This window comes from Lissotriton helveticus, chromosome 7 (genome assembly GCF_964261635.1).
Source record: "Lissotriton helveticus chromosome 7, aLisHel1.1, whole genome shotgun sequence".
Classification (NCBI taxonomy): Eukaryota; Metazoa; Chordata; class Amphibia; order Caudata; family Salamandridae; genus Lissotriton; species Lissotriton helveticus.
In genome coordinates, this window is record NC_136068.1 from 1,550,574,399 (window position 1) to 1,550,600,255 (window position 25,857).

The 25,857-nt window shown below is 43.1% G+C and overlaps 1 protein-coding gene across 1 annotated transcript in view; it reads right to left on the minus strand.

The window, feature by feature from the left end:
* Nucleotides 1-9,701, minus strand: part of DNAAF3 (dynein axonemal assembly factor 3) — a 162,605-nt gene extending 152,904 nt beyond the window's left edge. The window contains exon 1 of the mRNA XM_078655025.1: nucleotides 9,589-9,701. The gene's annotated coding sequence lies outside the window, so the exon portion shown is untranslated. The remainder of the gene's footprint in view (nucleotides 1-9,588) is intronic.
* Between the last annotated feature and the right edge of the window lie 16,156 nt (nucleotides 9,702-25,857).

Below are 25,857 nucleotides of genomic sequence, written 5' to 3' on the forward strand. Positions count from 1 at the left end.
CCCAGACACTTAAATCTCTACTTCTGATTTATGAGATGGCAACCCATGACATCTATCAGCATTGCAATTAAGCTATTGTATACCTATGTCCTGGTACATCATGACCTTGGAGGCGGCTTTTACAACTGGGGTAGGTTTCTACCAGGGTGCAACTGTGCCAACATGGATGCGCAGGGGTGGATGAAAGAGGCTACCCCGACCTTGTTGGCAAGAATAATACAAGAGCTTATTTTCTTGTGTGTTTCTACAATGACAGGCCAAGAAACGGCCAAGGTTTCCTCAGGGGAGAGTTATTGTTTGCATTATCCATGCTGGATTAGGAGTAGGCCTGCAGTCAGCAGATCATGTACAGTAAGCTGCAACAGAATTTGTTGCAGTCCCTAAAGTCTGTCTTGGTTAACATAGGGGGTAAAACCCAGTTGTAAACGATAGAGCACATGCCCACTACCCTGCCATCATTCGTCCCTTTCCACTAGGTTCACAATTGAAGAGTGACTGCCGCTGCCTATGTTATGCATAAGGTGTATTCCTTTGCTGTCAACAGAAAACTCTAGCACCAAACTCTCAAGTTTCCTAACTCCATGCATGAGTGTTAGGTTTCAGGTTATAACACCACATGTGAGAATTAAGAAGAATACTGGGCAAAGGAGACTACTGTCATGGAGGGCAACAGCTTCCAGAGTAAGGTCTGAAACATGCAGCATTATACACCAGAGGAACGGTACTTGACGTCCAGGTCAGGCAGGGCAGGAGCCTATAAAATGTTAGTTAGTGCAGAAGGCTTGTGTCCAACAACATTGATTGTTTTGACTCCCTCGCTTGATGTATCAGTTTGCACCCATGATTCCGTTCCCACACTTTTTAGGTCTCGCGACCTATCAATGCGCGCAAGCGCATTGAGCGGAGCGAGAATTCATGTCCTCAAAATCCTCGTCAAACCAAGGGCTTCTTGCTGCGGTTTTCTTTAAGTTCAAGTGAATCACGTGACCAAACATGCACGCGCATCAGCCTCCCTCCCTCACCACATCAAAGGGCTTCACCCAGCGTGCGCTCTGCGGCTTCTCCTCCCCTAATTATTCATGGCTGGCCGGTGGCCGGCCGTACTTTCACTTTCCGGGCCGCTCTTGTTTTCCGAGCGCTGATATTGACAACAGTTTCCCGTACTTCAAGGCAAGCGTGTGCACATATCATTTCCGAGCGCTGATATTGACAACAGTTTCCCGTACTTCAAGGCAAGCGTGTGCACATATCATTTTGTATTTGCTAATAATTGCGTCCCTTTAATTGTAATTGCCAACACTGCCGTCTTCTGGCTTTTAGCTGTCCTACTACATGAAAACATGTACGGCATCTATGTGAGCATGGTCAGCCATCTTGTACTGCTTCATACATTGCCCGAACTTAGTTTCTCAAATGTTAGCACGTAATCATCGCGAACACTTTACTAAATTGACCAGAGTCCTTAGGGGCGACACCGCCGGTGTGTGAGTAGTGTGCGACCCCACCCCCATTTGTAACTTTAAAGCTCCCTTGAGCAGCGGGCTGACGAGCCTGGGATCCCGCAACTACGCGCCTGAGTGGTACTATACCTGGCAGATATTGGCAGCCATCGGCAACCCCAGTACACGGCCTATCCCTGCTGATGAGGGGTAATACCCCGAAACACGTGTCCAGGGATGGCGAAGACAGCGAAGATAGCAGAAGACCGAAAGATGATGCATCGCGAACACTTTACTACATTGACCAGAGTCCTTAGGGGCGACACCGCCGGTGTGTGAGTAGTGTGCGACCCCACCCCCATTTGTAACTTTAAAGCTCCCTTGAGCAGCGGGCTGACGAGCCTGGGATCCCGCACCTACGCGCCTGAGTGGTACTATACCTGGCAGATATTGGCAGCCATCGGCAACCCCAGTACACGGCCTATCCCTGCTGATGAGGGGTAATACCCCGAAACACGTGTCCAGGGATGGCGAAGACAGCGAAGATAGCAGAAGACCGAAAGATGATGCATCGCGAACACTTTACTACATTCACCAGAGTCCTTAGGGGCGACACCGCCGGTGTGTGAGTAGTGTGCGACCCCACCCCCATTTGTAACTTTAAAGCTCCCTTGAGCAGCGGGCTGACGAGCCTGGGATCCCGCACCTACGCGCCTGAGTGGTACTATACCTGGCAGATATTGGCAGCCATCGGCAACCCCAGTACACGGCCTATCCCTGCTGATGAGGGGTAATACCCCGAAACACGTGTCCAGGGATGGCGAAGACAGCGAAGATAGCAGAAGACCGAAAGATGATGCATCGCGAACACTTTACTACATTGACCAGAGTCCTTAGGGGCGACACCGCCGGTGTGTGAGTAGTGTGCGACCCCACCCCCATTTGTAACTTTAAAGCTCCCTTGAGCAGCGGGCTGACGAGCCTGGGATCCCGCACCTACGCGCCTGAGTGGTACTATACCTGGCAGATATTGGCAGCCATCGGCAACCCCAGTACACGGCCTATCCCTGCTGATGAGGAGTAATACCCCGAAACACGTGTCCAGGGTTGGCGAAGACAGCGAAGATAGCAGAAGACCGAAAGATGATGCATCGCGAACACTTTACTACATTGACCAGAGTCCTTAGGGGCGACACCGCCGGTGTGTGAGTAGTGTGCGACCCCACCCCCATTTGTACATTTGCTCAGGACATTGCTTGTTGTCTAACAGTTTCCCGTACTTCAAGGCAAGCGTGTGCACATATCATTTCCGAGCGCTGATATTGACAACAGTTTCCCGTACTTCAAGGCAAGCGTGTGCACATATAATTTCCAAGCGCTGATATTGACAACAGTTTCCCGTACTTCAAGGCGTGTGCACATATAATTTTGTATTTGCTAATAATTGCGTCCCTTTAATTGTAATTGCCAACACTGCCCTCTTCTGGCTTTTAGCTGTCCTACTACATGAAAACATGTACGGCATCTATGTGAGCATGGTCAGCCATCTTGTACTGCTTCATACATTGCCCGAACTGGCGTTGCCAATAGGTCTCGCAGTAGGAAAGTTGGAGCTATTGGTTTTGTAAATGACAAAGCCCTTCATGTTATTAAAATGAAAACAAAAATTAAAAGGCATTGATATTTGCAATTGTAATAGCTCCAACTTTCCTACTGGGAGACCTATTGGCAACGCCAGTGCTTGTTTTTATTGTTCTCTTTTGTTAGTTCCCTCGGTTTTCTTTTCTCCTGCTTGCTTCTACTGAACCCTGCATGTGCTCTTGGACTGATCTTGGGATTTTGACTTGGCCTTGGCTACTGTTTTTCTGGCCTTGCTGCAGTTTCCTTCTGTAATTTCACTTAGTCGATTAAGAATCCATTTTTGACCTGATTTTGGATTTCCACTTTTGGAGACTAAGATTCAGGGCATAGGGCCTAATTACGATGTTGGTCAGAAAGCCTCCCCCTAGACCATGTCAGAACCATCATCATCGATCAGTCGGAATTGTTTCCAACCGACCGATTACGATGCTCGCGGTCGGAAGGGGAACCATTTGGTCATTCCGAATCGGTTCTGAACGGCATTTGGAGAATACGAGTCGGTCGGAGCGGATTCGTACAGGTCGACGGACAGCGTTTACGACCGACCGATTACGATATAGGATTCCAACAGCCTTTCCAACTCAATCTGTCAGACATAAAAAGGCTGTCGGAACAAGACTTTGGGGGCCCCTAGCAGGCCCCCCTTCATCCTGAGGCCACTTGTTTGGGATCGAGGGGGTACCCAAGGGACCCCCTTGAAAAACCATGCACAGTGTGGCAGGCACCATGGGGTGCCCGTGCCAGGGTGCAAGGTTTTCCGAAGACACCCATTTTCCCCATAGGAGCCTGTGTTGTCAGTCAGAACACAGGCTCCCATTTAAGTTAATAGGAGTCCTTCCGAACGGTGTTTAAAGGCATCATAATTGGTCTGGAGGAACCGCCGACAGCGAGTCTGTCGGAAACGAATCTGACTAGGAGTTGGACGGTTTAGTTTCAGACCAACATCGTAATCAGTCCCACAATAACAAATATTGTGATAGAAGAATTGCGTAAAAAAGTTCAGCATGTCTGCATAAAAAGACACTTTTGTTTGAGTTAATAGACTTAACATTTGCTCCATAGATAATACAAATCTAGCCACACATAGGATACACATGACCGCTGACTTGCCTCTTAGTTCATTAACTGAATTGTCATCAGGCCGGGGAACGGAATGTTTCTCAAATCATATCTAAAAACTATCACTTTTAATAAATACAAACCTGAAACCCCTTTTATTCAATATCTACCTGCAGCCTCTGATTCTGCTGCTTAAACGGATGGACTGTCAGGTGTACAACTATGCGGATGACACCCAGATCATCATCCAATTGGATGATGGTCTGGGTGCTTTCGCAAGATTACAAAACATTCTGAAGTGCACAGCCAACTGGATGTCCATGAATTCCTTAAAGATCAATCCTGATAAGACCGAGGTGTTGCCAATTACCATCGCTGGCAACCCATGGAATGATCAATTCTGGCCAAGAGAACTAGGGTCACCCCCGGAACCTGCGACCGTTGTTAAAAGCTTGGGCATCCATGTGGATGGCAAGTTGTCCATGCAGAAGCAAGTTACGGCTGTTGTGGGCACTTGTGTCGGCCTTCTTCGACAACTTAGGAAAATTTCCTCATTGCTGTCCTTTTCCACCCTGAGGCGTGCGGTCTCTGCCACGATCCTAGCCAGGTTGGATTATGGTAACTCGTTATACATAGGGCTGCCGCAAAAACTCTTGGACAAGTTGCAGGTTGTCATGAACGACGCTGCAAGACTTATCTTTAAAAAGCTGAGGAACACACATGCATCCCCCCTCATGCGAGAACTGCATTGGTTGCCAGTTAAGCAGAGGGTAATGTTTAACGGGTTGTGCATTGCGCACAAAGCCCTGTATGGAAGGGCGCCAAGCTATATGAAATCCCGCCTGATTCCTTATAGGCCGGGTAGGGCGCTACGATCTGCAGAAGCTACCCTCCTCACTCAACCACACTGTAGACTGGCCACCGTGGGTGGTCGTGCCTTCTCTGTGGGATCTCTACTAGGGATGCTGTCTAAGTCTCTGAACGTAGGCTATTTCCAGGCTCTGCTGATTGCTTCATATATTTTCAATTGCTAAGTGCCTTTGCAGCAAATGATTTCTATGTCTTATGACTGATTTATTCAACTAACTGAGCCTTAATTTTGTCTTCTTTATTGCATGTTAATACTTTAATAAATCTTCATGGTTGTCCAAATTTCTGATCTTGAACTTAATATTGAGTCCATCTTTACTTGTCAATTGTATTATGAATGCGGTTTTGAATCATGTCTTTAGAGACATATTGCCTCATCTATGCCGTCTAATATTCCGCATCTGGGTGCTACGAGATTTACAACCATCATGCAGATTATCTAAGAGACAGCAATAACATCACCACTGCAGGTCTCAACAAGATTTTGATTTGATTTGAGTTTTGTAAAGTGCAAACAAATACCCTGGGGTGTTTCAGCACTGAGAGATAAAGACACATAGAGGACAGTGTTAGTGTTTAGTGAAAAGCCAGGTTTTTAAAAGCTTACGGCAACTCCAGAGAGAGGGGCTGATTTAATTTCCAAGGGAAGCCTGTTCCAGGTTTGAGTTGTACAGATCAAAGAGCTTCTACCTGCCCAGGAGGAGAGCTTGTAGGGAGGAACCACCAAATTCATAGCTGAACTGGCCTAAGGGTCCTGTTAGGAACATATCTTCGAAGATTTTCTCTTAAGAAAGCTGGTCCTTGTCCCTGAAGCTCTTTATAGGTGATGCAGAGCGCATTAAAGAGAATCCTTCGATGGACAAGAAGCCAATGAAGCCTCACCAAAGCCTTTGAGGCCAACTGGAACCTCAGGATTTTCATCAGCAATCTTGCCGCTGTATTTTGTAATCTGCAATTTTTTCAGAAGAACATTGGGTAGACTGACATAAAGACTGTTACAGTAGTCCACCCCGGAAATTACAAGGCAAAGGGCCACTGTTTTCAGTAGATTAGGCAGAAGAAACTGTGCTATTTTCCTAATCGTGTGTAGCACAAAGCTTGTAGAAATTATCTTGTAAACTTGTTCTTTGTATATAAGTTTATCCTCTACCAGGATTTCCAGGTTTTTCACCCTTTTCGCAGGAATCGGAAGAGGACCCAATTCATCCAGCCACCAGGAAGGATTCTAAAATAAAGAGGTATTCCCAAAAAGGATGATCTCTGTTTTTGCAGGAGTTCAACTTAAGGAAGTTCACATCCAGGCACCAACCTCTTGCATGCACACCCGGAAAGAATCATTCATGTCAGGACCATTTCTGGAAAAGGACATGACAATTTCAGTGTCGTACGCATATAAAACGATTGCAGGACCATACGATTTCACCAGGACAGTCAGCGGTGTTACATAATGTTAAAAAGAGTTGGACTCCACGAAAGCCCTGGGGTACGCCACACGGCAAAGAAAATGGTCTACAGGTGAATTCACCCATGGCTACTGTTTGGGTTTGTACTGGCAAAAAGGATCAGAAGAGAGCCAACATTGCCCGTTCTAAACCAAAGTCTACCAGCCAGTGTATCAAGAGGTCATGATTGACAGTGTCGAAGGCTGCCATCAAATCAAGGAGAATGAGGGCAGCATTGCCCCCACCATCTACTGTGGCCCTGACCATTACCACAAGCTATATACTATGACCGTTTCTTGATATCTCACAGTGACAATCAGCTATGGAATGCTAGTAACAAAGTCTATCCCAGCAGATCTCTCCACCATTTCTCCCTTAAACTTATGCCGGCTCAGGACAATCAAATATAAACAAAATATATCAGAATGAACAACTTAATGGGGACGTGCAGAACTGATCAAAGCTAACAGCTTACTAAATACCCCAAACTGCATGCCTATCTCTCACAATTCTTGATCGATCACATTGTTAAGTGCCAAGTTCAAAAACACGATAAAAGCACATTGGTGGTCTTCACCCATGACAAAGAAAGACTTCCAATATAAGATCAAAACAAAGACAACACACCCTACACAGTGTAGTGTTCTACCCATATAGGTAAGCACTGCAGCACCATACCTAGGGGTAGTATGCGCTACACAAATATTGCCATACAATTATGAACCGCAGACCAACTGGCTAAACCAATGCTTGTTCCCTCACGAGAGAGACCACTCTAACAGCTGGATGCAATAAGCATTTTAGCAAGCTGCAATTTTTCTACTGACTGCTAAGATGAGATTTAGAATGGATACTGATTCGGTATCTGGAAGGGGTGTTGTAAGCATCCCTGCAAAATACAAAATCGGTATCCAATGTATCGATATTTTGCGACTGAAATCTGATCACAAAATATTGATATTTTACGGATACTTCAAAGGAGGTGATAATAAATTCGCAATGGGGGAACAGCGGGACACCTTCTCCATTATGAATGTAGAAAAATAGTTTTTTGAAGAGCAGGCTGTGATCCATGGAACCACTCAGGGCTTTAAGTGGGCTGGGTCTCACCTGGTCTTAACACCAGCAGTTTTTTCAAGGGGGGCTCGAAACGGGTCTCTATCGGGCTCTGTTGTGTGCCCTGGCACAGGCGGTCCGTTTTTTCCAGACTCCAGTGACAGCAGGCACATCGATGTGCGCCTGCTCCCACTGCTCACTTTTCACACGGCTCAATTCTAACTGGTGGAGAAGTTACAACATGACGTTATGCCAGGTGAGCATTGCAGGGGAAGAGAAATCCTTTGAAGAGAGACATTTTCTCTCTGGATTTCCCTTCTCTGTTTGAAACTCAGGAGCAGCAACATTGTCCTGGTGTCACCAGGGATTTAAGTGGAAACTTTTTGAATATTATGTACAAGCCATAGTTTATTTATTTATAGAGTTTTATATAGAGCGAACATGATCCCGAAGGATATCAGAGAGCTTAACAATTGGAGGGAAAGGAAGGTAACAATTGCAGTACCGGCATCAAATAAGAATACCAAACAAAACAGTTACAAACAAAAGGGGTCAACAAAGAATAAGACGATAACTGGTACATAGTGAACTAGCAAATAATAAGTAAAAGAAGAATAGCACCAAGCGCAGTGCTTAAAGGTGCAAGTCCAATGCATTAGAACAGACGATCCTAAAACCTTTTAAGGCAGAGGTCTTCAAACTTTTGTCAGCTGAGCCCCCCATCTAAACCTTTTTGCACGTCGAGCCCCCCCACCACCACCACCTGACAAAAAAGTTCTGGAAGCTGGTACTCAGCATCATTGATGACCATTCCCTCCTGCAGAGCCCAAGTGGTAAGGGCAACAAATATGAAATATAGAGCTCCACTTCCAGTTTTGAGTAGTACCTGGAAACTGGAGTGCTCACAAAATTTAGTAATACATTTTTTGCAGGCTTGCATAGCGCAAACATGACCCAAAGGTATTGGAGCGCTTTCCAGGAGCATCATTCACATTACAGAAGCACACGTTCATTTTTTGTAAGCACAGGTTGATAAAGTGGTATTCCCAGGATGTTGAGCAGAAATCAAGAATTGAACCTGGTTCCCCAGCTCCACAGTCATCAGCTCTGGCTATTGCGCCACATCCTTGCCCCATACAAGATATAAGAACAAGCATTGGCAAAGCCAATAGGACTCGGCAATCAGATAGGTACAGACAACGGCAATGTAAGTGCATTTGTGTATGGCTCAGGGGCTGTTTTTATTGATATCCACAAATGTATTACCCCTGATTGCTGAGACCTATTGGCTTTGCCAATGCTTATTTTAGAAACAGCAAACGTGTCTGGAGTTGTTCTCAATAAGGGCAGGTCCCTTTTGGAGAGGGAAGGAATGGCATTTTCAGCAAAGAGATGTGAGGGCTCAAATACACGTGACCTATGTTTGAAGGTAAGAACTTGTTCATAAGGAAAAAAAAAAAGAACTTGTTCATAAGGAATCTTTTAACTTCCAATTTGATTTGTCTTATGCAACTAACAACCACTGACAAAGCCAATAGTCCTGACTTGTTGTAGGTATGATGTTACTTGTTGTTTCATATATCTGGATACGACAGAAAAAGCAAATTACAAGTCGGGCGGCACACTATGCTAAGCACACATTTTAAAGTTTTTTTTCTTTAATTACATTGGACTCGCCACTTTGGGAGACCCCCCCAAGTTTTTTCATATAACTTTAACTTAAAGCCCTGGAACCACTCACTGTCCGTCCTCTCTCCTCAACACTCCGAAGTGCATATGGGGCTAGCTTCGGCTCTGACAAACCAATCAGTACTCAGAGGGAGATAATAGGGGCACAGTCAGCCTCTTTAAAGATGATAGGTAAGAGTTAGTGCCTCAGCAAGCCTGAGATACTGACAGTGGTGACGCCGTAACCCTTAGACGGGTCACCTCGGCAACGGCCCCATGCAAAAGCATCAGTTCCAAATAGCTGGGAAATAAATGAGACAGGGCGAGTACCGCACATTGAGATAACACGCAAATTGCGTGACCATTTCGGTTGCTTACACGCATACTCCAAGCAAACAGGGTTGCTTTCTTACCTGTAAAGAACCGCCGTAACTGCACTCGTAAGAGTGTTCTAGGCTCACCTTACCCTAGCCTCCCCGATGGCCACGCCTTACTGCAGACGGACACAGAGTACGACCAATAAGATCCTGAACACCGGGAATGACGCAGCCACGGGCGGTACCTGAAAAGTCCAACGCGGTTAGCAAGCTAAGTTGAGAGGTCGTGGAGGCGTCTCTCGTCTCTATGGTGATGAGCATTGCCGTGGCTCTGAGTCTGTTTCTTTCACTCAACAAGTCGTTTTCTTTTGTGTTGAAATGTTTTATTCGGAACATTTTGAAACTGGCCCACAACATAAATATATTTTTAGAAAACAATTAGCCACTTATTTTAGTTTTACACGCAAAATACGCAGTTATTATGACGGGCCGTTTATCAAAGTTAAATCCGATAGGAGCACGTGACAGACCGCTTTGTATAGGGCAGTATTTCACGGCAGGCGGCTCGTGTTAAAGGCGCAGCTCTAACATCCATCTTGGCTTGTGCCATGCAGCGCCAATGGTGTCAGCAGGCCTTATAAATGTGAGACAAATGCATTTTAGTGCGGTGATGCAGACCACCTCACTAAAAATGCATTAGTCTAACACTTGATGCGTGATACTTGGCAAGGCTGCACAAATATGCTGAAGATACCAGGTATCATGTCATGGACAGGCTCTTAATAATTTCACCTCATCCACTGGTCTGACGTAACAGATATCTGGCATCTCTATTTAAACCTAAACATATGCTTTGCTAGGAACACAAAGAAGGGAATGCTCTAATTCATAAGCGAACTACCTCACACTTTCCACTTCCTATTAACAGTAACTACCCCTTTACTAATCCCACACATTTTCCCACATATTTAATTACTGTACAAAAGACAAAAATAAAAACCAAATGATAGGGTAACTAACCCCTCCTATACACAGATTTAAACAAATTGCATGGAAGAAAGTTCACACATGACAGTATTTCTTAACCCCAAATTTTTCTAAAACTCCTTACATAGTCTTTTAAGTACCACAGCAATGTGCGCATTCTCACTCTTCTCCTGTTTTCTCCTCTTTTTTCCGAATCCATGTCTTTATTTAATCCTTTGTCTGCAGACTGATCCCTGGTTTTGTCAGCATCTGACCCATGACGGGCCTCCTCAACCCGATTCAAGTTCAAAATCTTGCCATCATCAGTCTTTACGGCATTCTAAAATAACTTCTCAATTTGTTATTCCTTTGTGAATTTTGGCCATTTTTTACACCCATCTGCTGCTTTAATCTTCAACCAATCGCCAATCTTAAATGTAAAATTTTTGACACATTTGTGCAAATCAAAATATTCTTTCCTGTCTTGTTGAAGTTTAGGTTCCATCTATCTCCAGCCACCTATACCATTGAATTTTAAGCCTTTGTCTAATGACATCCAGCCTGGACAAGTTCGGTATTTTCAGCTCTCCTTTCAATTCAAAAAGTGTTTTACCAGTAGTGGCATAGGGTAACATCCTGTAAGCTGTGATTCTCTCTTGCAACTCCTTTTTCCAGTCTAAACTGTTCACCCTTTCCAACTGTATACTCTATTTCAAGGCTCTCAGTTGCTCCATTTGTCTCTGGATAATAAAGAGAGTTTATCTTATGACATATGCCACACTCACTTAAGTATCTCTCCATTTCTTGTGATCAAAATTGAGGACTTATTACACAATATATACCTTGGATAACTCTCTCTCTTAAAACTTCTACTAAAACTGTAATCACATTATGTGGAGAAATATCATGTACACATCTAACCTCAGTCCACTGTGAATACAAATCAAGTAGCTTTATCAAATAAGGTGTGTTGTGTTCACCATGAAGAGGTCCTATAATATCATTTGCCACCTCCTCCCATGGTCACTTAGGCAAATCTCTACATACCTTTGGCACTTGTCTCATTTTAGGCATTTTGTCACTCATATTTCATTGTATACAATCTCTTAGTTCATGTTCTACCATTAAGTCTATACCTGGCCACCAAAAGTCTAGGCATAATCGTTCCTTTGTTTGGGCAATGCCCATGTTTCCTTCATTCACTAAGCAAAATTATTTACCTCTCAAATATTCCAACAGAACTAATCTTGTACCTTTTGTTAAAACACCATCTCTTACTGCCAATTCTTTTTTAACTTCAGACCACGGTCTCTCTAATTTATTAACTTTCCCTGTCAATATTGGTTCTATGGCGTTAAGCAGTGTAGTATCCTTTGCTTTTTCAGCCATCCATTTATCTTCTTCTATTGCACAGATTGTGACTTCACAAACTGTTACCTCCTGTTCAAGAAAATCATCCAGAGAATCCTCTGAATCCCCCAATTCAACTAAATGTGACAAGCAGTCAGCTGTAAAGATTTTAGCACCGGGAATATATTCAACTGTGAAGTCATACTCCTTAAAAGCAATAACCCACCTCCCTATACTTGATGATATGGAATCTAAACCATTAAAAAAATTCTCCTAAAGTCTTATGATCACATCTTACCTTAAAAGTTGTTCCCTATTTCACATTTCTCAATTTTGTTAAAGCCCAAATGATGGAAGAGCTTCTTTTTCAATCACAGAGTAATTTAACTCTGCACCTGTCAAACATCTCGAAGCACAAGCGATTAAATGTTCAGTACCTGCCTACCTCTGAACAACAACTGCTCCTATTCCTTTGCTACTGGCATCTGTGATTGTACAAGTGTCCTCAGCTGGAATAAATGCTTGCAAGTTTGGCACATTGGCAAGATATGTTTTTATCTGCATACATTCATCTTTACATACTTAATCGCCAATAAACTCCACCTTCTTACCTATCAAATCTCTAAGATGGCTTGTTTTATCCACAAATCCTTTGATACACTTGCTATAATATTCCTCCTTTCCAAGATAGATGGAACAGAGCTCCTTCATATTTACAATGATTTCAAAGAATTCCTTTTTTGGTTTCTTGATGCTCCCCGATATGTAATATCCTAAATAGTTAATTTTCCTCAAGAAAAACTTGCACTTATCTTTTCTCAAAGTGAGTCCTACTCTTACCAACCTCTCCAGCACCACTTCAACTTTTGCATCATGTTCTTCTTTTGCTTTCCCAAAGATTAGTTCATCGTCTTGATAACAACGTACCCCTTGAATTCCTTTCAAAACAGTAGACATGACCCTCTGGAATACCGAGGCTAATGAGATTAAACTAAATGGCATCCTTAAAAACTTGAAGGCCCTCCATAAGAGTAATAAATGCTGTCAACTCTTGAGATGATTTATCTTAAGAAGCCTGATGGTAGGCTGATGCTAAGTCAAGAGTAGTGAAATTATTAGCACCAGCCAAAGGTACCACCGTTTCATAACTGTTGGGAAGTGGAAATGTATCCACTATTACCTCCTTATTCAGTACTCTGAGGTCTACACACAAACGTATTTCATTGTTGGATTTCCTCACCACAACTATAGGAGCCAACCACTCAGTGGCTTCCAACGGCTGAATTAATCCCAACTCAACCAGACGTGTAATCTCTAGCTAAACCCCTTCCTGTACACTAAGTTGTATTTTCTTCACCCTGGCAATAACAGGTCTAGCACGCAACTTCAACTTAATTTGATGCTTGTAACCTTGCAGACATACTAGCTCATCCCTAAACAATTCTTTGAATTTCACCCCATACATACTCCCATCTTCATGTATTACCTGTACCTGAAATTGTGGAACAGCATTGGTATTAAGTGTTATCCCCAATAGTCCCTGATGAGGCCAGCAAAGTACATTTTTCACCTTTGTTCTATACGTATACTTTTGCCTCCCCAAACCTCCCATTGCATTCTAGGCTTGGAAAGAAATATCCATACATCTTAATGGGTGACCCTCCATACCTAGAAGGTTTCACATTCATCCTGTATAGTTTCACTCTTTCCCTAAAATTGTTATCAACAACTTCTTTAGATATCATTGTTAGCTGTGAGCAAGAATCAAATTTCATCCTAACTTTGCAACTCTCAATATTGACCCATTCGTAGAGATGGTCATTTTTGCATCCATTTAGTTTGACATACAATTACTTTTACTTCATGTTTTTGCTCACTTTTGTTTTTTCCTTTGCAACACGTCAAAAAATGACCTCTTTTCCCTCAAGAGTTGCAAAAAACATGAATTGCCAGACAAATAGTGGAATTGGCCTTATGTACCAACCTCCCACACCTGACATGTGCATTGAAAGTCAGAACCGATCTTCAACTCACTTGTATTACTCTTGTTGATATTTCCATTGGATTTTTGCTTCACCTGACTCACCACTTCCTCAACTTTGCTTGTACTTACACTCCTCTTATCCTCCTTGCTTAATTCACCCATACACTTAACCATATATTCACAGGGCCGGACTGGCTACCGGGCAGTTGTGTGTGCTGCCGAGCAGGGGGATGATTTCTCCGTGGTGTAAGCTTATTTCGTTGATGGAGACCTGCATGCGCTTTGAAATAAGAAAATCAAAACGAATTTCGTTTTGCACACACAGGTCCCCATCAACGAAATCATCTCCCTGCTCGGCAGCACACACAACTGCCCGGTAGCCAGTCCGGCCCTGTATATTCAACACGCTTTGCTATAAAAATCACCTCCTCCAGCGGTGGTTCGTCTTTTAGCCAAAGTTCCTCCCTTATTTTATCTTTGTAACATTTCAATACTTTCTATTCTTTTTCTTCTGTAAGTGCCCCAAACTTGCAACTTGCCGTTAGCTTTCTTAGTCTCATCACAAAATCTTCTACCAACTTATCCTTCCCTTGTTCTCTCATCCCAAAATAATATCACTCCATAATTGTGCTGACCTTAGGTAAATAATGACCGCCAAGTTCAAGAATTCAGATTTCATATTCATGTAAAGACCTCTGATCAGCTGTAGTTAATTCTGGCAGATTCTCCAAAATCTCCCGACACCCCCATAAACAATGAAGTAGTAGGAAATATTTACGCTTCGCACTTAAATTAGTGTCACATACTTTTGCATAGTTAGCAACAGTTTTCTTCCACTTCTGCCACTTGACAGGTGGTTCCCCTGGACGGGAAAGGAAAAACTATGGTGGTGTGACATTCTGCACTTCATATCTTTTATCCTACACAGTCAGACAGTGTCTCCTTACTTTAGAATGAATAGTCAGTCAGCACACACGTTCTTGAAGCATATCTAGTTATGATTGATCATTTAACATTTTCATACTTCATATAATAAATATTACAGTAGCAAAAATGATCCAAATAACAGAAGTGACTGTCTTTGATCACCACATTTAAATAAAGTCAAAGGTGTGCCCATCACTGTTTAAATTTGTCAGGCATCAACACATGCGGGACTCTTACCATAAACCTTCTGGTGAGTGTAAGATGATGGTGTGTTTGCCACTGATTGATTAGGCAAACGCAGTTCTTTTCTCAGAAGAAACTGAATGTTCATGTTCTCGTCACTGTGTTTCAACAAGCATTTACAAGTGTTAACTGCAGGTGTGTTTGTCACCATTTAGAGGAACAAACACAATTACCCCTTCCTACTGAACTGGATTGAGGTGTGCTTGTCACCGTGCTGCAGACATGCATTCTATACTTTGCATCAGGGAATAGTTGAGCAAAGGTGTGCTTGTCACTGTGTCTCCTGCTATCACAACACAAGCGGATACAGTCATTTCCCATGTCTCCTTTTGTTCTGGTGCTGATCAAGCCTAAACTTCAAATATGGCCTCCAGAAGTGACTGCGTACACACTGCAGTCTACTTCTTTTGGCGATCTGGCTTGTCTAGCAACGCGTCCAAGTATCAGCAGTATATTGGGCAAGACTCAGGTGGGAGATTGAGCACAGCTTGCCCCCTTTATGACGTAAGTAAAACGTAGGATGCGTTACGGCGCTCCGTGTTCCTTAGGCCCTTTTTGTGAAGTCAATTAAATGCAGGATGCTTTCAGCTCTGCAATGCTTTTTGTAGGCGGTAGGGCACCACCTCCATCTCCTGAAGTGACGTAAGGGATGCCTTCCAGATGCCTTCGGACTCCCTGGATGACTCCCAAAGTCTCTGATCTCCAATTTTGGCCAGTTATGTCATTGTCAATACACCAAACTGTGTTGTGGGAGCTTGACTGCAGGCAACGGCGATCAGCTTCCATCTAAACTCAATCAGTCACAGTGGCTGATCACAAACTAAAAAGTGACCAATGTTGAGGTGGAGAAAAAGCGAATAAAGAGACGTCTCATCCCACACTCATCACCAAATGACAAGTTGGGACAAATACGCTGAAGACACAAGGTGTGTTGCAGTTCATGGACGAGCTCTTTATTTCACTTCATCCACTGGTCAGACTTAACAGATAACTGGCATCTCTATTCAAATGTAAACATTCACTTCGTTAGGAACACAAAGAAGAGAAGGTTCTAATACAGAACCTAACTACCTCACATTCGCTCCATCATCTGTCTCATAGTCTTTGACACCATTTGTCCCTGGCATGCATTGTCATGCCCCTTCTTGTGTTTAGCCCTCCGCCAGAGCATGGATTACTTGTAAACATCCACTGCTCCCATTTTTCAGACCAATTTAGGACCTACTCTTTTCTTTCTTTTTCAGTACCCTACCCAGTGCTCATGCTTTTACGAGCTCCGCCTCCTCCCATTCGCCCTCATACCCCATCCCGAGATCACCCCCTCCTCGTCACTGCTTTTCCCTTCATTGCTGCTTACCATTTCCCCACCTCCTTCCTCCTGTCTCTGCTTGGTCCCTCGCATTCCCGATGCTTGCCTCGTCCACAGATCACCTCCTCCCCACCCTGTCACTGCTTTAAACCCCCACTTGTAGTCTGTTTCATTCTAATGAGTGGTGGTGTTCTGCCTTTTAATGTCCAGTGTATAGCTAAAGTGCTGATCGGAGTATATGTTCATGGCAGCTATTACTTGGCACATGTGTAGTCTCTGTTTATTTCCTGCACATGTGGGTACTTGGTGTATGCATGTGTTTACACCATATGTGGTAGATCGGCAATAGTGTTTATAGCTGGAAAATCAGACCTCACGTTAATCAGGTATCAGTTATCACAGGGCATAAATCTTTAGGAAGTCCATCAAGCACTCTGTATATCTCAACGTTTCTTCAATTGTACTCCAATTCGTGTTTTGTGTGACTCCCTCCAAGTGTTTTGTCTAGGAACACTGTATTCGATAAACGGATTTGGAGAAAGTGGAGTTTCCACTTCCAAGTGGTGGTGTGCTCAATTATACTCAGACCTATTTTGTCTTTATCAATCTTTTTCGAATTAAATGAATGATTCTTACAAAATTGATCTATATTTCAGTTCGAAGAAATGTATTTGTTTCATTTCTTTCTGTTTTTCATTTATGCAAATTCGTTCTCTGCAAAAACCTCATACTTCTACATTCCACATTTACCCAATGCTTTCGGGTCCAGAGTGACCCTTCCTCAGGGGTCTGTGTGGGAAAAAAACAAGGAAATATTTTGAGCCCATCGGCCACATATTCAAGCATATATTGCAAAATTACATGATACACAAACATTGTAATGTCTTGTTACATCTTTGTAATTCATTCTGCTCTTTCCAACCTCTTTATACAACGAAATTGCTATGTTATATATCAAGTTTCATCATAACCTCTTAACCATTTCATGTAGCTTACTAAAGTTAAAATAAAAAGCCTATTCAATGCTATAAGCTTCTAAACTAAGGTTCAAATCGCCTGTTTATGTGCAATAAAAGATGAAAACAACGAGTTCTATCTAATTCACGAGTGCCCAAGTGCTCTATACCATTGCTATCAAACTCGCGTTGGCCCGTGTTTAAATGTCCAACTCAAGTGTATTTATGGCAGTTAAGAACCACTGTGTGCGTTCTATGTCATCCTGTTTAACCTATCTGCAAATGTCCAATGGAAGAATAGTGCTTTCACAATCTTACATGAAAAACTTCAGTGCACTAAGAAAAACGATAAACGTTTCAGCGTTAGTACTTACAGGAAATGCAAAAGCAATTTGCGCCTCGATCTCCAGCCAATCCGAATAACGCTAGCTACCTTGAACATTGCCTCCCTTTTCTTATACACTTCAATTGGCTTACGGCGCGACCACGTGACCGCGGTCTCGCCTAGCAAAATTACGTTAAAAAACTGCCAATCTCTCGATTCTAACTACATTATATAGTTGATACAACGTGTCCCAACATACGTGAAAACACTGGTGATGGACGTGTTATTATCCAAGCTAATTGTGTGAAAAAAAGATACTCGTGATTTATCAAACTTAAAATTTCAGCTTAAGCGTGTCACATTGATAGATGATGCGCTGTACATTCAAATAAATTAATGAGTTCAAAGTCAAAACATAAACAGAAGCTACAAGGGTAAAAAAGTTCTATGAAACTCTTTCTTGAGTCAACCATTTTGGAATGGGATGAAATCTTAGTTTACTACATGACATGTTGACAGCAGGGATACAGTAAATGCGTTCCTAATAAATGTTCATAGAAAGCAGGATAATTCTATCCTGTCATTGAGTCCTTGAGGTTGTAAGCTACCCATTTTGCGAATCCAGAAATACTCAGATCTCAATCTTTGCTTATGTGTGTCTGTGTCTGATTGTGGTCTGATCACCTCTAAAATGGTGAACCGAAGTTGTGAAATGTTGTGTCCTGCTTCCATCCAGTGTGTTGCCACTGTCGACTTCAAATTTTTCTTTTGAATATTGCTTTTATGTTCCGTGATTCTTATTTTGATTTTTCGCTCAGTTTGCCCTACATATAATTTCCCGCAGGGACATTTTATGCCATAAATCACGCCTTTCGTGTCGCAGGTGCTAGAATGGAACAAAGGGATCTTCTTTCCTGTCATTGGGTGTGAGAAAGTTTGACCAGTCATAACGTTGTTACAATGCATGCAGTTTTCGCATCTTTGCATTCCTTTATGGGTTTTTCTTCTCTCACCATTTTTTGCCGTTATAACAATTCTTTTAGGTTCTTAGACCTATTGTATGCAAATGTTATTTGGTTCGCAAAAAGTGGTTGAAGGTCAGGTTCTTGCGTTATGAGCGGCCAGTGTTTTCGCATGATGTTGGTAATCTGAGTGGTCTGCATTGAGTGTTTCAGCACACATACTGTGAGTTTGGTCTCAGTTTTTTCTTTCTTCTTGAGAAGGGAATCTCTACTCATTGCCATTACTTTGGTTTTAGTTTCTTGTAGTAAAGTCTTAGGGTAACCGCGTTTCAAGTATTTTTGGACCTGGTTGTTGATAATAGTTGACAGGTCATTTGGATCAGACGTGATTCTTTTCTGGCGGATAAATTGGGACAAAGGTAAATGTTTTTTGAGAGAGTGATGATGAAAACTATTATAGTGCAAGCCACTATTTCTGTCAGTGTCTTTGATGTGTACACTCGTGCATATCTGTCCATTTACAATGGTCATATTAACATCCAAAAATGATAATTCATGTTGATTAATTTGGTGTGTGAATTTGATTCGTTCATGTTGCGAATTGAGGACATGAATATTTTCAACCAATTTTTCTTTAGCTCCTCTCCATAGAATGAATTACAAAGATGTAACAAGACATTACAATGTTTGTGTATAATGTAATTTTGCAATATATGCTTGAATATGTGGCCGATGGGCTCAAAATATTTCCTTGTTTTTTTCCCACACAGACCCCTGAGGAAGGGTCACTCTGGACCCGAAATGCATTGGGTAGATGTGGAATGTAGAAGTATGAGGTTTTTGCAGAGAACAAATTTGCATAAATTAAAAACTGAAAGAAATGAAACAAATAAATTTCTTCGAACTGAAATATAGATCAATTTTGTAAGAATCATTCATTTAATTCGAAAAAGATTGATAAAGACCAAATAGGTCTGAGTATAATTGTGCACACCACCATTTGGAAGTGGAAACTCCACTTTCTCCAAATCCGTTTATCACAGGGCATGTCAGAGCTTCTAAAGTACCAGTGTCTTCTGCTTTAATTGAATAGCCATGTTTCTCCTGTGCGAAATTATTGAACTGTTCGTGTCTCACCTTGTTGCTTCGCAATTATATAGGGTGCGTCTCTATTTCCTCAGATTTCAGTCATCTGGACACGTTCTTACTTTTTCCGCAATTACCAGTAAAGGGTTTATATGCGCCATTTTTGCTTAACTTGAATTTTTTTCAAAGGAGCCAGGCTGGCTCAAGGTCCGCCTGCCCCTCTGTGTCCGTGGCAAGAGTAGTCCTTTTAATGTGATTGCAGATGCAATTTATTTTTCTTATGTTCACTCCTGTAAACCAGCCTAACACTGTGATTTTTTCTGTTTTTTGTGTGCAGTTTTATATAGCGCCAACACCACCCGAAGGTAGTCGAGCTCTTTACAGTAGCACTAGTTACTTTTTTTGCTCAGTTATATATAGTGCCAACACCATCTGAAGGTATTAGAGCGCTTTACATTAGCACCAGTTACTTTACACAAGGACACATACATTTTTGTAGGCATGGCGAGATTAAGTGATTTGCCCAAAATCAAGGATGTTGAGCCGACGGCAAAATTTAAACCCAGTTTACCAGCTCCATAGTCCGCAGCTTTGGCCCTTAGGCCACGTCCTTTTCCGAATAGACGCCATATCATCTGCCTGGCCTTTGCCTCAGTTCCACATTTTGTGATTACAGATAAATCACTTAATCTCCATGTTTCTAAACACAACAAGCATTGGCAAAAGCCAGTAGGTTTCGCCTGTTTGAATTCGTTTGTTTTTAGGTCTCGGCTAGACAGTTCATGAACTATCTCAAAGATAAGTGATGTGTTCTTTCAGTCGGCTTAAAGGCTGCTCATCTCCTACCATTGGTACACTGCAGCGTCACTCTCCTTTTCTTTGATGCTATTCGTCCTGGCATTCTGGCATCATGCCCTCTTCTTGTGTTTGGCCCTCCCATAGCACGTGGATCAAGTACATGTCTCCTTAGACTGCTCCCGGTTTAAGCAGCTATTTTTGTCTTGTTTTCAAGCACTCCATAGGAATATATTGTGGTTTCATGCCCTCTCTCTTGTGCACATACACACTAAAATAAACGCATGTGTGCATTAACAAAGGCATTTCTTAAAAAGTTGTTAAAACACAAACAAAACTTTTTTTTTTTTTTTTGTGTTTTAACAACATGTTCTGATGGTATTAGAGCACTTGCTCAGTCCTCTGTCTTGCCATAGTGCGAACACGAGCCAATGGGATTGAAGGGCTTTAGGTGCTCAGCAGTTACAATCCGCAATGACACATACATTTTTGTCCCGGATCCTGCTTCAATTAAGGTATTTATTTTCACCCCTTTTATGTTGCTTCCTTCCGCTCTCCCCATCCTTGCTTGCCCATCTCTCCATCCCCTCCTGCTTCTCTGCTTGAAAGGTCTCCCATTACCTCCCTCGTCACTGCTGCTTTTTATTTTTTGTATTTTTATTGTTTGATTGTTTGATCCAATGTATTGGAGCGCTTGTTCCATAGTCCGGCCTTCCATAGTCTCCATTACACACATACACACATACCACTAAAATGCATGCACGTTTACATAAACAAATGCATTTCTTATAAAGTTATGAAAACATGAACTGCACTTGAATATTTGTTTTGCACAATCCAGTGGTATTGGGAGCTTGTTCGCTCGCTCTGTCCTTCATCCTCCGGCTTGCCAAAGCGTGAACATGAGCTGATGGTATTGGAGCAAATTAAGTGCTCACTAGTTGCATTCCACAATGACACATACATTTATGTCGCTGATCCTGCTTCAATTAAGGTAATTTTTCCCCCTTCATTGTTGCTTCCGTCCGCCCTCTCCTGTTGTTGCTTACGCATCTCCCCATCTCCTCCTGCTTCCCTGCTTGACCCTTCCCCCACCACCTCCCTCATCGCTGCTGCTTTTATTATTATCTTTTTTTTGCACAATCCGATGGTATTGGAGCTCTTGTTCCATCCTCCATCTTGCCATAGTACTAACACCAGATGATGGTATTGGAGTGCTTTAAGTGCTCACCATTTACATTACACAATGACACATTCTTTGCTGTATGCAGGGGAAGCGTAAGTGATTTGCCCAGAATCACAAACTGTTCAGGCGACCCCGAGATTCGAACCTGGTTCCCCATTTCCCCTGTCGGCATCTCTGGGTGTTATGCCACATCCTTGCATCACTTTGAAGCTCTTCAAACTGTTTCTCACTATCACTTCAACATTTGTTCAACAAGACCCAGCCAACACAAAACAAGCATTGGCAAAGTTAATAGATCTCTGCAGTTTCCGAGCTATTGGCCATGTCAATGTGAATGTCCTTTAGCCATGCTGACTAGCAGCACATCTGCTGTTCGGCATGGCTGAAAGTCACTGAAAAAAGCTCTATGATGTGGCCAGCACAGGCCACATCATAGCGCTTTATTGCGTTAGGAGGGGCAAGACAATAAACTCAGCAAGGTGGTGAAGACCCCTGTGATTCTGCGCTTTCAGTGACTTTCATTCATGTTGAACAGCAGATGTGCTGCTATACATCATGGCTAAACGACATTTACATTGACAAGGTCAATAGCTCTGGCATTGTCGAGACCTTTTGACTTTGCCAATGTTTGTTTATTGAAGGGAATACAGTGCATGGTAGATCTTTGTCAGAATGACGCCTTAGAACCAGACCTCTGGTCTTCTTGCACATCATGGCGCTCTATTACAGTTGTATGGGAATACCACGTTAGTATTCCTTTACCCTAAATTGCTGATACAAGAGGTATTTGTTATTCCAGGATGCAAAAAGACTGTAGTAGTCTGAGTTTCCCCCCGATGGTCCTACGAGGAATGTGGAATTACGACAGGAACCATGAATATTGCACCCAATTCCTGTAGCAATTCTAAAATGTTCAGCCCATTCTCAGCCAGATATATTACCAGATTTTAGCTAATGAAATGTTGGGGTCGGAGGTATTATGAGGGATGTGTATGCCCACATTCCTATAAATACCTCATTCTGTGGGCCCTCATGATGGGGGCCAGATCTACAGCCTGACAATGTCTTCGCTGCATGTTTTGCATTGGCCACTGAAAACCTAGATGCTGTCTTTTAAGCAGTGTTTTGCATTATTTTTCACTGCTTTGAAGGTGAAGCTGAAGCTGCAAACTTGAATGTTATGTGGCAGAGAGGGGGTGCCACTGGAGTTACTGAAGTATAGGGTGATCCAGTCATACTTCCCCAGTCCCAAGAGAAGTCATGTGACTGTGTGGAGGATGCTCATAAGCGGTTCTAGTTTGATCTGTGGGTCACTGCTGTTGCCTCCATCAAGGTGGGACCTAAATACCGCCTTACCTGCGAGATTATATCTCTGTCCTGCAGAACCTGTTACCTAGCTGACATACAAAATAATCCTCCCAATATGGCCAACATTCCTATGTGGCAGTAGAAAAGAAGAGAAGTAATGACATCCCATCCTGTATATAAACAAGCAAGGTACAACAATCCTCTATACCATAATCAATTCCCTCATCCCCCCCCGGGCAGGCGGGTGGGAAAAAACAGTATCTCGGAAGGCCTGGACTCGGAGTAATGAAGATTACCAGTAAGTAACCCGGCCATTCTGAAGTATAGTGCGCTTTAACTTTGCAAAGAAGGTAGAGTTGGTACTACGGTGCCAGCGTGAGATGAAGCAGCTACATGTTTTTTTTATTTTTTTAAAGCTACAGGAGCTGTGCAAAGTACTTAGATCCGGTAGTTTAAAAGAATACATGTTTGGGACTATGGGAGGACAGGTCATATAGTCCTGGCACTGCTTGGCAGCTGTTCAGCTCCACACTAATGGATGCCATAGTGAGCCACTCGGCCTCAGTGTATTTGCAGCTGAGGGCCTAATACATTGGACATAGACTGCTGGGGGTCTTGTTCAGATACTCGGTGCAGGAGTGTACATCTCTTTTGCTGCACTTAGGACATTGCATGCTTCGCCCCGGGTCAGTCCCTAGATCCTACACCGGTGACGAGGATCGTCCCATTGTCACTGCTCAGCATGCCAAAGTAAGGTGACCAATGCGTGAACCCACCAACTACTTCAAGACATGATGTGGCTTGACTAGCTTGGTTCGGAGGTGTGTCAATGTGTACCAGGTTGGTAGGGATCTTCGTGCTCTTACCAGCCCCACTGAAGGTGCAGCTGCTGAGGGTGAGCCCCCTGCTCGCCTTCAGCACAGCCCTGCTGTGTAGTGGACAGTGAGCCAAGGAGCTGGTGGAAGGGCAGAGCACTAAGTGATGGAAGTGCTGCTGAGGAGGTGTGTTGAAGACATATGTGCTTCAGGCGGATACTGGCATTGAGCAGATGCCACTGCACCCGCACAAAGTGACTTTGCAAGGGAGGCTGGCAGGGATGAATGAAAATAACAAAATCTTCAAGGGACCATAAGTTGAAACAACAAGGAAGCCTGAATATCTACCTGGATTGAATACGTAAATGTATTTAGTTTCCCAAAGATGCCAAGAAGGAATGAAAACAACTTATCATTGAAAGGACACTGGACAGTAAAAGGACTTTAGATATGAAAACACTGGACACTCAACACAATCACATTCATAAGTCTTGAACAACACAGAGCAAGAGGAAGTCAGGCAGTAGAAGGTACAACACAGAACATGACTGATGAACAGCACCTTCTAGCAGCACTACACCTCAATTGTGAGACTGCCTTGCAAGGACCCTCCTTTGCACGCTCAAGTTCAAAGAATACCAATTGTACTGTCATGTATGGCAGTGCTACTGCCATTTAGTGAATTAATGGAACCAGCCACTGCAGCACCCGGATGGAAGATGTGGTTGGGAACACTCAATAACTATATCATACCCACACAAGGAACATCTGGCAAAGTCAAGCGATTGTTGTGGAAGAAGTGTGCAAATCGTTTGAGAATTTGATACAGGTGGTAAAAATAACTATGTAGAGGCATTGGCCACACTCAATGGTCACTTTGATCACTAACTCAATCTGGACTATGAGAGGTTCAATCTTTGGCAAGCAAGACAACATGAGAATAATCTATTGATTATTTTAGGCAAGAGTCTGTGAACTACATGTAGTACATGTACTGAGGATAATTTGGCCAAAGAAGTTAATGCTACAAATCGTATAGGGGTGCAGATCACCCGTGCTTTGGTGCCTTATTCTGAAAGAACCCAGGGTGCAGCTTGAAGAAGTTCTATTGTGCAACAACAGCGTTCCTCTGACACCATAAATTCAACAAACTTTTCGGTACCCAAACGCTTCTTTAATTAACGTTGGGATATTTGCATTTAACTTTTTTTCTTTTTCAATTTTTCAAAATACACAAACACAACCCACTGATTAAAAACAACATTCCCACCCCTACACCCCCAACCATCCCTCCCATTACATGTAAAAATGCCATTACGCTGGACCAAATTCCCCTGATCTCCAGAGAAGAGTTTTTGGCCCTTCTAAAAAAAGTGGGATGTGGCTCCCCCAACGATTGTTGCCCTCCACAAATCTTGCAAGAAGTTTTCCTTACCTGCCCTGTCCCTGTCTCAGCTCATTTATTGAGCACTCTCAGTTTCTCGATCCCCGGCAGGCAGTATTTAGACCAGTACACTCCACAGAGTCAGTCATCCTGGCAGTCATGGACAAGCTTAGGAGAGGAGCTGATAAAAACACCACCCAGGCCCTGGTGGTTTTGGCCCTGTCAGCTGCTTTTGACACGGTCGATCATGACCTCCTGATCGATCGTGTCAGCAATGCTGGCATCCAGGGCTTGGCTCTTAAGTGGATTTCCTCCTTTTTACACAAGCGATCCCAGGCGGTCCGCCTGGCCAACTTCTCGGCCAAAAAAACGAGGCTGACCTGCGGGGTTCCCCAGGGCTCCTCCTTATCGCCTCTCTTGTTTAATTTATACATGCAACCCCTGATTGTGTCATTACGCAATAGCCCAGCCTTAACGGACGACTTGCTGCAACAGTACTCGAGTCTTAAGATCCTTGGCCTTCTTTTCCACTTTATCCTTGCTCTCATTTTCCCTATGCTCGTAATATTGGGCCATACTTAGTATCACAGAGGGGGTAGAGGTGGTCCAGGTACTCTCGGCAGCCTGTAACCGAGTAGAAATTTCGGGTGGTAAATTGGTTACAAACCTATTCACAAACAACCGGACCCCACCTTCCGTTGCCAGATCCTGTCCACTAAAATCAATGAAAACCCCCTCGAACCGAGTGAAGAAGTCCGAAACACTCTCG